General features: G+C 55.9%; 1 protein-coding gene across 1 annotated transcript in view; it reads left to right on the top strand.

Moving 5' to 3' along the window:
- The first annotated feature begins 523 nt into the window (after positions 1-523).
- Positions 524-14732, top strand: part of LOC122393303 — a 33691-nt gene continuing 19482 nt past the window's right edge. The window contains exon 1 of the mRNA XM_043389202.1: positions 524-678. The gene's annotated coding sequence lies outside the window, so the exon portion shown is untranslated. The remainder of the gene's footprint in view (positions 679-14732) is intronic.

The raw sequence follows: 14732 nt of genomic DNA on the forward strand, positions 1-14732 counted from the left end.
TGGGCGATCTCAGTTGCCGACAACTGTTTTTGTCACTCCAAACGAGCAGTTCCGCGTTCTCGCAGCTTGTCATTTCGCCCAGTCACGAGCGAATCAGATATCGGTCCGATATCTGATCGGACCGGGCCACCGTCAGGCGTCACGACACCCGTATTCCATCGACGGCTCGAGCGGCCTGTAAGGACTACACACATTTACCATACGTATGGTTATCGTAAGTTACATACAGCCCCCTCGAACGCCATCCCCGGCCCCCGTGTGTCGGCAGCTCGCCGTGCCCGGATCGACAGCACACACCCGCCTCGTTCGGCGCGCCCCGTCGCCAATATCCCGTGACTACGGCGCTGCCGTGACACGCGCGCCCGTCACAGAGTGTGTGGCACGGCAGCGGCCCGCCGGGACGCGCCGCCGCCGCCGCCGGCGGGCCGGGGAGCCAGCCATCTGCCGTCGTGTGTGACGACCGCTCGCGCCGCACGGCCCGCAGCAGCCGAGCGCGCCGCGGCAGTCGGCGGAGAGACGGCGCGGCAGCGACGTGTGCGCGGCGCGAGCGAGCGGTGCCAGTGGTCCCGGACAGGAGAGCGGCCACCCACCGACCCGCAGGTCAACGTCAGTCAGTCCGGGCCATCAGCAGACTCACAGCGGCCACCTCAGCGACCAGCAGACTCGGCACTCAATCAGGTCAGTGCCAAATACCGGCTAACAGCTCAGCCAACGACTATAAGTACATACATATAACCCACTAAACGCCCAACCGTTCTGCCGTTTTCCACATTCTCCTCCGTATCAAACTGCTGAGAGGTTTGCGAGGTGATCTATCGTGTCTGAATTGATCAGTCGCTAAAACGACATCTCCTGTCACGATTTGCTCGCAGCCGGAGGTTAATGTCTATAGTCTACCGATCGTCACTGATTTGACAATGAATGCAGTGGACACGTTTCTCGTGTTACCGGCACCTTTCAAATTTATGAAATTGACAGAATAATACTTGAGTATGCACGGTCGACTGATTTGGGAGGACGTTAAACGGATTCAGTACATCTGAGTTCAGCATAGATATTCGTCACGGCACGGGCTCACGGTTTCTGTTCTGTGCGGCGACGCAGTCACCGCTCAGGTCACCGCTGCGTTCTTGTCCGGTCGTCGCAGTCTCGGGAACAATCGTCGCGCGGCACCTCTCCCGTTATTCAAGAGGAATCCTTATGGTTCCTAGTGGATATTTTCTGCTGGCCTTGCTTTACTTTGGTTTTATCAAGGCATTAATTACCGTTTCCCTCACAGGCATATGTCTTTCATCGTATAAATGAAGCACGTTACCCTGCACACTGATGCGCCTGCAGCGATTTAGACATCCTAAGCACTCGGCTCACGGTTCCGTGAGTGGAATATTGCTTCCAAGCAAACCAATTTTCCCACGGAGCTTGCGATTGTATCCGGCCCATGGGGCCACTACCACCTCAGCGCCGCAATCGTCGTGGCTAGCCTATCAACTGGCACATATATGTAATATCCGAGGCTTATCAACTGGCGGCTAACGTCCGCGCGGGGCCCGATGTCCGAGCACTCAGCGTTTACTGTGCACGGTGCGGAACACTGCTGACCAGCGCCGTAATAAGCTACTCACGGCTCAGCGCTGAACATAGCTGGGCACTGTCAGCCCGCGGCGACACACGGCTCAGCGGCACGCACTATACAGGACTTCCCCGTCCGCGCCCGGCGCCGCACCGCCCGCCCCCGTGACGTGGCGGCATCGCGTGCACCCTGTCACGCCCCTGTCGCGCCGTTCATACCACCCGCGACTGTTGTTTTTCCGTCTGACGACCGTGGAAAATCACTCAGTGACAGTGCACGCGTCACAACAATCGTCCGGTTAGGCCTGAGAGCGTGCCCACCGTCCGGTGACGGCACTCAAAGACCGGACCGGCAGCGCATGGCCCGACCCCGGTCAGTGATACGGGCACGGCGAATCGTGAATGAAAACTCGCCCGCTATGCCCACTATCAGCGTGTCAGCCTTTGGAGCGGTCAGCGCACCCGAACAGCATGCAGAGATCTTACCTACTATTAAAGTTAACGACTGCAGCTCGGTCATGTGTTATAGAATAAAGCTGTAGCGAAACATGTCACAAGCTCGCTTCATCAACTGCCGTTCAAACCGATAAAAAGACGGTTCGTTCAACTGAAATAAATCAATCGACAGGAATGCTTTGATATTGGGTCCAAAAATAACTAAATGGATCCAATAAAATCACCTGTTTATGATGAAGAACAAAGCTTCGCTCAGACAATAGTCGTGCTTCACTGACACTGACGTCTCCATCCATAGCAAAGGTAACCGTCCGCGGACCCGGTACACCAGAAGCAGCTTTAATTCTCCTCTTCTGTCCATTAGGCCATCAATCTGCCCTGATCTGGTATGTACAGACCGGACTCCAACAGCAGCTCACCGCATACCGTTCGCTGTAGGTATAGCTATACCAGCGCCACTCCGGGCCGCCACAAATCCTCATCTGCCGCCACAGGTCGGTTCCGTACCTATTCACCGCCCGCTCGGAATCGTAGCCCCACTAACGGTGTGTTTATTACCGCTGTAATTGGCCCCGGACGTCCATCGGAAAAAGGCCGCGGCTGTCTCGGTGGCTACCGCGCCGTGATCGTCTCTACAGCCACTGAGCGCCACGTCTGGGTCAGTGGCCACCACGCGCCATGATTGTCTCAGTGGCCACTCTGCGCCGTGATTGTCTCAGTGGCACTCTGCGCCGTGATTGTCTCGCCGGCGGGACGCGCCACACGAGCCGTCAGTCCTGATTTCCGGACCGGCCAGTGACGGCCGGTCCTCGAAGAATGAAGCCCTTGGTCGTCGCCGGGCGGCAATGACTCATCGAGAGATCGATGGCGCCCGGGGATGACGCTCCACGAGACGACTATGTCGGAGGACGCTTCTCGTGCGTCGTGAGATGGCGCACGAAAGACGCCGCCAGCCTAGATGGCGGCTGTCTGAGCGCAGTCGTGCGCATAAAACACGGCCGTTTTTTTCACCACACCAACACCCAGAAGACGGTCACGGCCCCTCCTAAACGGGTCACCCGGATTGGACGGATGCTGCGCGGCCAGTCCGCGATTCTCACACCGACTCTCGCCGCGCGAATCACGGCCGTGCCCCGCGCCGCCGGCGGCGGCGGGCCGGCCGGCGGTGCGCGACGTCCGCGCGGCGCGGCAGACGAGACGAGCGCCGCTTTCCGGGGAATGTGGGCTCACCGCGGCCGGCGGGACCACCATCTGGCGCGACCACAGCTCCCGGAACATTGACCGGACGGCGGACGGCGGACGGCGGACGGCGGCCGCCGCGCGCGCGCTGTATGTGTGCGTGTGTTTGTGTGTCCCTGCAGCGGTGTCACGGGTCACCGGCGCTGGCCACTCGGCCGAGGTAATTAGCCGCGCCGGCAGCGGCACGGCACACGCGCCGCGGTCGTGCCCGCACACGCAGCGCGCCGCCGCCGCCGCCGGGCTGAGCCGAGCTAATGGCACCGCTGAAGGTCGGCGCACCGGCCGCGGAGAGCGACAGATCCTCCGCTGGGGGAGCACAGCACAGCCCGGCGGCAAATGACCATTAGGGCCGGGACTTGAGACCATGCGATGTCGGCACTACATAGATAAAGCGTGATTTGCGGAGGCCTACTTAGCACATTACTAAAGAGGACACCATACTGGCTACTGCTCATTAACAGTACGCATCTTCATCGATTTTGATGAGTGAACCATTTCTTTATCCATCAACCAGTACCCTCATCCATGCACCTACTCGAATGTAGTGGGGAGTCGCAGCGGCCACTGGAATATAAAATACCGTGACACGGGTCACGGGCTATCCGACCCGTCTCTTAGGCGGCGCTACATACATGACTTTTTGGTGAGAAGTTGGCGTTGAAAGGCTTGCTACCGAGGTGATACGTCTGAAGTCACAGACACAGCCTCAGGATACTTATGAGATAAAACGGCTGCCGTCCCAGCTCGGGAAGTGTTCCGCCGATTAGTGAGAGCTGACTGGACGGTGGCTTATTCGCCGAGATGACACGGCGGGCGGAACAGCTGCGGAAGTGTTCCGCCGAGTGGTGAGAGCTGACCGGACGGTGGCTTATTTGCCGAGATGAAACGGCGGGCGGAACAGCTGCGGAGGCGCCCGGACAAATGAGTTAGAATAACCAGCGGTGCACCGACCAGCCGGACGCTCTGTCCTCGGGCGTGGTGACCTATCAGCCAATGTTCAATGACCGGGACAAGCTCGTCTTCCTAGCGACCAGGAACACCGGACTTCGTTCCGTTTTTTCTAACAATTTCCACGCGCGAATCGCTTGTGTCACTCCATTAAACCAACCCAATGGAGAAGTGATGAGGGGTAATGACATATAACGCGATTATGTCGTCCGGTAATAAGACAGCGGAGACTGATGTGGCTCTGAGCTGAATTTGTTCGATTGCCGTGGCGGTAGCTCGGCTAACAGTTGCCTTTGTCCACCACTGACCGGGCACGGACACCCAATATGTTATTATGCATCATCTGTCTTGATGTGGATCAGAATGGCGTGCCTTTGATGTTATTCATCCGATGATGACAAGCAAATGACCGTGTCAGGGTATCCCAGCAGTCATGCCATGTTCTGATGACATAATCATCTCCGGAATCATTACATCATAACATCAGCCTCGTCAGTGGCGCATCAACAAACCGGATTTTACACTCCAGAGAGCGGCAGCGGTTCGCGCACTATACCACAGTCACCGATCAGCCGCTGGTCGCTTATTCTTCATTCAGACCTACCCAGACACCATAGAACAAGCCCTTGCCAGTTGACTGTTCAGTGTTTTATTCTTCGATTGTTCTTGCTACATTTGTTACGGCCATTGCTTGAGATAATGAAGAGCACCGGTATTCGTCACAAAAACTAACCACTAAATGGCACATACACACAAAACTTGTGGTCTTTTACCGTTTACGGCAGTTGACTGAATCGATAGTTCCGCCTTCGCTCGATCCGAGCTCAGAAGACACACGCGGATGTCATCCCTAAACCCCGGCCCACGGCGCTCATTGCTCATTGCTCACATCGCGTCAGAGCTGTGACGCTATATGGTCACGTCACATGACGTCACGGCGCGCCACGGTCGGCTGTGCGCCCGGCCCGATTGGCGCAGTTTAATCACTCTGTTGACTTGCTCAATGCTCAGACTCTCCAGGCGTCCTCGCGCCAGTCAATCGGGACACACTTCCTGCCGGGACAGTGATCACAGCCCGCGGCGGTACGTCTAACTGTCCGCCCGTCCCCCGGTCCCACATTCACGCACACACGCGTACACACCAGTGACGGCCGGCGGGGGCCGCTCCGACGCAGGCCAGTGCGCCGGCTAAGCGGCCAGGCCGGTTCCCAGGGCCGCCGACGAGTCATCACCGCGCGGCGGTGTGTCAGTTCTGGTGGGCGCGTCTCGACCGCCGCCGGCGCCGGAACTGGCGCCCACGGCACCCTCTCGTTCAGAGCGGGGCCGCGCACCCACGGGCTGCGAGCTGCTTCACCCGGCGGGCGGCGGGGTGAACAGAGACTAGAGAGTGACTGGCGCCGGCCGCAGGCGGCCCCGGGAAATCCGGCGCGCCCGGTGCGTGCAGGCGCACTGTGTGCCGGCTGGGAGTTTTGTCCGGACGTGAAAAGGCCCGCCGTGGTGTTACTCCAGACGCGCTGTCAGCGGTCCTGTTTACCAGTCACGGAATGTCTGCTGTCTCGTTATACCAGTCACGGAATGTCGGCCGTCGCGGCGGCACGGAGAGCCGTCACGGTGCACGGGAGAGGTGAGCCGTGCTGATCCCGCGCCGGCGGCTGCTCTGGCCCAGAGGTGACGGGTCGCATGGCTCGACCGGTCAGAAGGGAGACGGTCAGACGGACGGACAGCGGCACTGGCGTGGCACGGCCACAGACCACGGCACCCAGCTGGGGTCGACAGCCACGATGACCTCAGATGTTGGAGAGTTAGCTGCGGCCTGCGGTGGATTACCGGCGCGGGCGCAGTGAGGCGATCGGGCAGAGCTGGGCCATCGTCATTACCCGTCAGCATTGTATGCAATTGTACACCGTCCAGAGCGACTAAAAACTGACTGCACCTATCTGTCCTCCCCTTCTATGGCCATTCCTGTGCCCATGGAAGCTGCATCTGTTCAGTGGGCAGTGGGCACACTAGACAGGCCGGTTTTCAATTACTGAACTTCATAAATCACACTAAACGGGATAGGACTCGTTGTCTATAATTGGCTCATTAAGCGCCCAAAACACCCATAAAGTGTCGTTTGAATGTACCATTTATTTCACAAAGCAATATACGGCAGCCTTTTTACATATTTTCTCCATTGAATCACTGAAGTGGAAAAAGTACACCTGTTAATATGAAAAATGCACAAAGTCACTGAATAATGAATTTCAGGAGCTGGAATGATTTAATCTGGTAAATTCAAGAGCTGCTTCTCGGTAGCACCCTCTTGAAGATCACCACACCTGCATATGCAAGTAGGTGTGGTGTTGCCTCACCCATAGGTGTGGCACCACCACAAAACGTTTAAAAACGCTTTGCAGACGGAAGAAAAAGAGAAAAAGGAATGTTTATATATCGCTGAGTGCCTATCCACGGCCTGGTGAGCCAAGAATAACCGGCGATGCACAAATTAATCGGATAATGCACCGATGACACCCCAGCAACCGGTGTGCGGCCAGAAATTCAGGCACATTCGCATGGATGCCCTCAAACCAATTCACGCGCTATGGAGATACTGTTATTCATCCGAGAGGAGAAGTAACTGTAAAAATCCAGCAAAATGTTTCAGAAGGAGTCACGACATGGATTCCTCGGAATTTTGCCACGCGGCTCTCCACTCTCTCCACTCGGTTCGCCTTTCGTTGTTCAATCTTGAGACGATCTATCGGAGATTCCACGCGTGGCCAGGCGTGAAATTTAGCCCCCATCCGCCGCTACCGTCGGCGGACCGGCGGTAACTGAGCCGTGACCCCAGCCGGGCCGGGCTGCCCGGCCCGCGACCCAAACAGGCCGGTGTGGGCCGGCCACTCAGTTCGCGGGGCGTGTCGCGGCCGCCCGCTGCTGGCTGAGCGATCACACGCTGATTACGCTTATTGGCTCCGTGCCGGCGCATCTGTCATGTCGTGAAGCCGCCACACCGCGCCGGCACGGCGGACTGCCCATTCAGCCGGGGGCGCAGACTGACCGATGGAGGGAGGACGGCGGCCGGTACTGTGCAGCCCGGCCGGTCAGGACAGCGGGAGTCCGACCGGACTGATATGGAAACAATACATTATGTAAGACACGGTATCTCAATCCTGAGGAGGTCACGGACACCCAAGCACCTTGTGAACCAAAACAATAGCCTATCATATACCAAAACTATGCATAACCTGTTCAGCAGCTCATCTCCGTTCCAGAAAGTGATACTCTAGTCTCTACTACGCCTCAGTGACCTTGCATGTCATAGTGACCATCCCAGTTTTCTCTCTCCCTCGCCGATGATCTTGTGACCGCCCGCCACCCAGGTTTGGCTGTCCGGTACCCACTATACGTAAACTCGCACAGCTCCACCCGGCCGCCCACTGTGTCACTGTCCAGGAGGACCTGAAATGACGGACAGCCGACTACGGTACGGTCGCCGGTGACGGCCCCACAGCGGCCGGACGTCCGCCGCGCACAGACCGAGAACGGACCCGGCTCCGAATCCGACCAAATCGCACACACGGACGCGCGATTCCCACGCGAATCCATCGCTGTCAAGGACCGGAAATGATACGCAAGCGCTGCCATCGATTCGCCCGAGGCGCGCCAATTAAAAAGCTGAGGTGAATTAATGCGTGGGCGGAAACTGGAAGGCGCTCTGTCCTGGCCGAATACAGGGTTCCGTAAATCACTTTGCTGTCGTCCACTGAATGTGGCAGTGTTCAGAAGCCAATTAAAACACACAACTCATTCTGTCATTCATTGCTGTCTTGTCGCCCCATGCCACAGTCGAACACTGGCTCTGTCGCGCCCAACGGTTGGCGAAACGACCAAGGATCTCCACGGCTTTAGTTCTCTTCCAACGCCCAATACCCATCGTTATAAATACTGCAATTAAGAGAAACGATACGCAAGCAAAAGACAGCATAAAAGCTCAAGTCTAACAGCCCGTGCATGTTCGGAGCCTTGAGGATCACCAGTCCATACCGCCGTCTAACTCAGATACAGTCGTCTAGCTCAGTCAAACTCAGTCATCTAGCTCTATCAGACTCAACCGTCTAACTCGGTCAGGGCAAGCCGTCAAACTCAATCAAACTCAGTCGTCTCATAACTCTATCAGACTCAGCCGTCTAACTCAGTCAGACACAGCCCGCAGCCGCCCCACTCAGCCCACGACTCACGAGGCCGTCTCGGTCTGTGTGGGAGCGCCAGGAAGGGAAAGGGACGAGATGAGGAATTCCTCACGGTCTGCTCACTGGTCGGACGCAGTCGACTGGCCAGGTGGGAACCCCAGCCGAGAGAAGAGGCGCCGCTGTGAATTGTGCCAGTACCGTTAACAGCTCAATGGGGTGTGTGTGAAATGGCGGCGGTTTAGCGGCTGGATTCGGCCTTCTTGGACGACGGTAGTTAAGCTCAACTGAGCATTGAACGTAAACATTATCCCACAAGCAGACCTCACATTTCCGTCGATCACACTAGAAAGTGATGTCTCGATAGAGATTAATGAATTTTCCTATGCAGGTATAAACATCAATCTTCTTTTCACACAAATGTTTGCCATAAGGCGAATGAAATGATATCCGCATAGCTGCACATACCTGAAAACTAATGGCTGCTCAAGAGTGTCCGCTCCCGGTTCCCCTCACCTTCCAGTCATTTCCATCTCGGGCGGACCCGGTCCACCGTCCGATAAGGTGCGCTAACTAACCACTACACGGGCCGTGCGGGACGGCGCCCTGATAGCGGCGCAGCGGTGAGGTCTGCTGTGAGGCCGCGTGCCGGCCGGGTCACCTCTCCGCCCCGTTCCGGTTCACTTCACCGGGCACGGCCGGGCCGGGGCGGGCACGGTCGGACCCGGTGGCCGCCAGTCGACGCCGCCTGCACATTAGCCGAGGCCGCGATTACCGGGCGTCGGGGCCGACCGGGCGGCCGGCGGGGTATGTGAACCCGTGTTTATGATGGCCGAGATGTGTTGACAGCGGAGAGCCCGGAGTGCCTGCCGACAGCAGGTGCGACACTGGGTGACCTCAGCCGGGAGCTACTGCCCTGTGTCGTGATACACCGCGACCTGAGACGGTGCCAACAGCAGCTGGAGCTCAGAAAGAGATACCTTCTGCTTCGAGCTGACACTGAACCCTGAGCAGCGGCATAGATGAAGGAGCTTTCATCCATGACACTGGTATGGAGGGGCAACTGCTGCAGCGCCATTCGTGCACTCCTAAAATAACAAAACGTTCCGAGTCTATTATAGATCGAAGAGCTCGATTAAATACCCCTAACTTCCATTGCTGTCCTCCGAAGGGTGCTCACACACTACATAGGCTCTACCGTCCGCCGTCCTCAGGCCACGGAGCCGCGCCGCGCCGGCCGGCGAGCGGCACGCCGCGCCGGGTCCCTGGCAGCGGGTGTCGTGCGGGTTAGGCTACCGTGCAGGCGGCCCCGCAGACCCGGCGCCGTGCGGTGTGGCTCGGCCGGGGCTGAGCGGACGGCGGCCGAGCGTCGGTCGGCTGCTCGTCGGCCGGCGGCTGGCGGGGCAGGACGGCCGCCGACCACCGCCATCTGTCGCCGGCGCACCATCTGCCGACCGCCGGACCCGCCGCCGCCGCCGCCGACGCCGGGTCGACGCGTAGACGCGGGTGTGTCCGGCCCGCGGGTCAGCCGGTACGTCCCCGTGACGGCGTGACACGCCGCCAGCCGGCCGGCTGTGCCAAGAAGGTCCGCGCTGGGCTTAGAGGGTACCGAAGCGTGCAGCATCTGCTGTCCATACAGGCGGGTCCCTGAGCACGGTTTGCCGAGTTGTGACGTGTGTTCTCGCTATCAGGGGAGTGCGCAGCGCCGCGACCCACCGTCGTGCACTGCGAGGTGCCTGGGTACGTGTTACAGCGAACGATGCCTCACACACAAAAATACAGTATATGTTTACAAGAGCAGACATTTTACTACCCACTTATTACCACAAAGTCACTGAAATGCGCGGCCTTATCGCGGGACCATGGTCTGGCGGCGCAGTAGCCAAGTCGTCCTGGCGGAACAAGTGGGTCGTATATCACACCTACCGCCGCCCGCCGGGCAGCACGGCCGACTCTCCGTCCCACCACTCGGACACACAACAGCCGAGAGGCCGGACAACAGACCCGAGGCCGGACTACACACAACTGACGCGGGTCTGAACCACAGTCCGGTGCCACGATAAAACCAGCGGCGCGTGCACGGTGGTGCGGGGCGTCAGAGCAGAGCAGTAGGTATGGCCCTCCAGTACGCCCCCGGCCCGGGCAGCAACACTTCCGGCATGAGCAACAGATTTCCGGCACAGCCAGCAGGACTTCCGGCACAGGTAGCGTGGACTTTCGGCACATAAGCAGAACTTCAGGCACGGGCAGCAGGACTTCCGGCACAGCCAACGGGACTTCCGGCACGAAGAACATGACTTCCGGCACGGGAAGCATGGATTTCCTGCAGGGGCAGCACTAGCAGGATTTCCGATACTTCCGGCACGGGCAGCATGGAATTCTGCCGCCGGTAGCAGGACTTCCGGCCCTTTCAGCGTGGGTAGCAATGACTTCCGGAATGTGCAGTACCTGGGACTTCCGGCCCTTATATATATTTATATATATATATATAGATATATATATATTTACGTCAGCAGACACTCCACAACACGGTGGCTATTACGTGTCAATTGTCAGTGAATAAAACGGTTGGGGAAGTCAAATGGGACACGGCACACAACAATCATCCGCTGAAACAACAGCACACACAACACTAACACACGCACAATCACTCCAAATAAAAGAAACGTTTCGCTGCCGGTTTAAAAGCTGCTGGCTCGAGCCGTGTCACTTCACTAGGCATAGAGTTTAAAAGCGAGGCTGCTCGGTATGCAAACCCTCGCCACCCGACCACTGTTCTTGTAGCTGGCGGGCGCAAGTCACGGTCTTGTCTAGTGGGGCGGTTACACTGCCGTGCGTCGGCGAAAGTCACAAACAGTGAGGCGAGCTCCTCGGGCTCGCCCAGGGCACGGATTCTATGCGCAATGATAGCGGTCTGCGCATCACACATCTGGCGCGGTGTGTGCAGGCCCAGGTCGTCCCGCGCGCGAGACACACGATCGTACTTTCGGAGACCGGCTGCTACTCTGGTGGCAAAGTTCACAACTTTCAGTAGCCTCTCGTTGTTAGCCGCGGAGCCGTTCCCGTACACAGATAGACAATATCTCACGCGCGAGACGACCAGGCCCTGCACGACCGCAAGAAGCGCCCGCCGCGGGAGGAGGCGCCTCAGGTGGCGGCCCTTCCGCCCTTCCGACGCTGGCAGTATGGACTTCCGTCGCGGGCAGTAGGACTTCCGGCGAAGACGGCCTTTACTTCAAAGGTCCCAGTCTCATATTGTATTGATGAATTGGACGAAAGATGATGGGTATCCGTCAAAACAAGCCCAGATTACCATACGTATGCCAGTTACCAATCCGGATACGAGGATACCGACTCCAGGTAATCAAATCAAAATTTTGCTGGAGCTAGTGTCAGTCATTTCGATCTGTCTGCTACCGCTGATGCTCACTGGCTCGCCCCCAGTGGACACTGGACGGTGGTACCCTGAAACGAAAATAGTTGTCACGCCACAGCAGAATGGAACAATATTCCCATTATTTGTGTATGCCCGGTACTCAGGCATTGTTCGTAGTTCGTGCTCACCGTATATCGCCTGGGGACTATTACGCTGACGAGGTTCCGTTTTCCCGTTGTCTGGGCGTAATAACTGAACTGTCCATGAAATCGATGAATACAGCCATCTATCTGAAACTAGTTTTATGTTACGGAAGTTTTTTTATGGAACCGTGTCGGAGTGTGATCAAATTCTTAGCTCGATTGGACAGGCGCTGTGCCACAAACGACAGGCCTATTTTATAGCATATTCTATCCTTGGCGAAACATATGGAATGCAGAGTCTGGCTTCCGCGATTCTTTCTTACAGCGAAATAGACGTATTATATTCCTTTGTGAAGGCACAGTCACGATACGTTACTGGTGATATGATGTTCGGACGAATGGTGCTTATCACCGGCCCGTGTATGAGTGTCAGCGAACCTTCCGAGCCAGCGTGGACTCATGAGGCAGGGAACTTGAATGAAAAGTAAAACAATTACTCGTAAGTGCTCAATGCAATGTTCTGGCAAGTCATAATGTATCGATTCGTCCACATCTTCTGTTTCATGACCATTAGGCAGATGGCAAAGGGAACATTTTAAGATGATCACCGGTTGGAAATGGGTCCACCAACCGGGCTTCTATGTCCGCGCTACCAAAGGCGGCTCACTGCCAGCTGGACAATGCGGAGAAAATGATACAATGAGACCAGGGTTGTGCTTGGTCATCGCTGTCGGGAAACATGACTCGCACCGGCCTCTCACTAGTCCCACTCGTCGTCAGGCGCCTACCGCATACCGGCTGTGTCAGAGCCGCTACTGGTGTACATATGTATTCCAGAATTGGAGGATGCATCCGGAAATTCCCATTGGTGGGTCGCTGAAAAAAAGTTCGGCTGAACCTGTTTGTCAGTGAGTGAGTGAGTGAGTTTGTCCAAGCTTTTTTGGACCTGGAGTCAAAATGGGTGGACCGATCGGGACGAAAGTGGGACCGTTTGATTCGTCTCCGGCGAGTTAAACTTTTGGTGCTGGCCTCGGTTCGCTCGGTGCTTCGTGGCACATGCTATTCCGCTTCAAAGTTTCGGTGACACGAATTTTTTTTTTGTCAAGGCTACAGGTCAACCCGAGGTCACGGGCAAAGCCATACCAATACTGGCGGGACACATCTGTAACACCTTGAACCAGTTTCCAGGGGGTCACCGTCTGCGAGGGGTGCAGGCTGCACGTGCTGGGGTCGGAAAACCGTTTTGACGTGAGGTCCTCTGGCTCAAAGAAATTTTAAGCTATCAACCTCAAAATCGGTTCAATGGTAGTCCCAGGCAAGGCCTCCAAAATAATGCACATTTGGTTGAGCTTAACTCTGTGGTGCATGAGCTATGCACGTGCAAGCCGATTGCACCCCTTCGTACGTTGCCACGCCTGCAGGGTAAACGGCAGCTCTAACTGGTTGAAAACTTGCAGGTCATAAGAAGAATACATTTGATCACGACATTCCGGCGAGATAATATCCGAGGGGTGCAAGCTGCGCGTGCGGGGCGCGGATCACGGTTTTGACGATGGATCCTCTGATCCCGGGAAACGTCGAGCTAGCGACACAAAAGTCGGTACACTGATAGAACTAGACACACGCTACAGGATGTTATGAAAATGCCTGCACTGTGGTGCCTGGGACATGAACTATGCACGTGCAGTTAATTCATATCTTACTGTAGGTAGATCTTCACATGAATCTCACGTGCTTTCAAGCATTTCATGGATGTTTCAGTTGGTTTTGCAGTCCATACTCAGTTCCATTCCTCCCATTCCTCCAATTCTGGCCCAAGGCAACGCACGAGCGCTGCCGGCATCTAGTTATACTTAAAGGGACCCTCCCACCTTCAAAAAAGTTTATGAATTGGCATGAAAGTGATGTCGCTCGGTTCAGAAAGCGCGAAAACGAATATCTACCAAATTTCACCGAAAAATATTCACCGGTTTTCAAGATATTAGACTTTTACTTTTGTTTACTTTTTGGGATCTCCGCTGTTCCTAGCGGAAGCAATAGTTTGACAGCTGAAAGTGCGGCACTTGTTGCGCGCAAAGCAGCATATACCACCGCGTGCTACAAAACGTTTTAGTCAAACATTTAAAAATCGTTAGATATCTGCGCTGACGTCACATATTCAGAGGGGTATTCCTATGCATTAGCCCCTCTGAATCAAAATGCTGCAATTTTGAAATTCAATATTTCCGATACAGACTGGTTACAGACATACAGACTGGCATTTCTCGATGTTGTGAGTGCCGAAACCGGTAATTGTGAGCCAGGGACCCCATTTTGGCTATCTCAACTCAAATATAATGTTAAGGTGGGAGGGTCCCTTTAACCCTATTCCTGGCGGGCTCCGCCGGGACAAGAAACTGGCGGGGGGGGGCGATTCGGCCCCCCTTCAGATCTCAAAAACTACACATCGCAGCGACAAACGGTAAACGGCATCGGATACGTACGGTCAAGATCTACAATTTTTACTAAGGTCATTTTCAGGTCAGGTCAAATATGACGTCACAGGGGTCGAAAAAGTCAAAATGGCGGCGCTAGATATGGAGAGTTTTTCTCGAATAACTTTCGAATTAGTCAAGATAGGAACAAACTAAGGGCATCATCGTGATCCTCTCGTCAATCCGCATCGAATGATATATATGTTGACCTCGAAAGGTCAAGGTCAAAGGTTGACCTCAGGTCACGTGACCTCGAGGTCATCATGTATATCATTCGATGCGTCTTGACGAGCTGAACACAATGAGACCATCCACGCGTCTGTATCTTGTTCCTGTACGGAGTTATTGGCCAAAA

This window comes from Amphibalanus amphitrite, unplaced genomic scaffold (assembly GCF_019059575.1).
Source record: "Amphibalanus amphitrite isolate SeventyFive unplaced genomic scaffold, NRLGWU_Aamphi_draft 000529F_arrow, whole genome shotgun sequence".
NCBI lineage: Eukaryota > Metazoa > Arthropoda > Thecostraca > Balanomorpha > Balanidae > Amphibalanus > Amphibalanus amphitrite.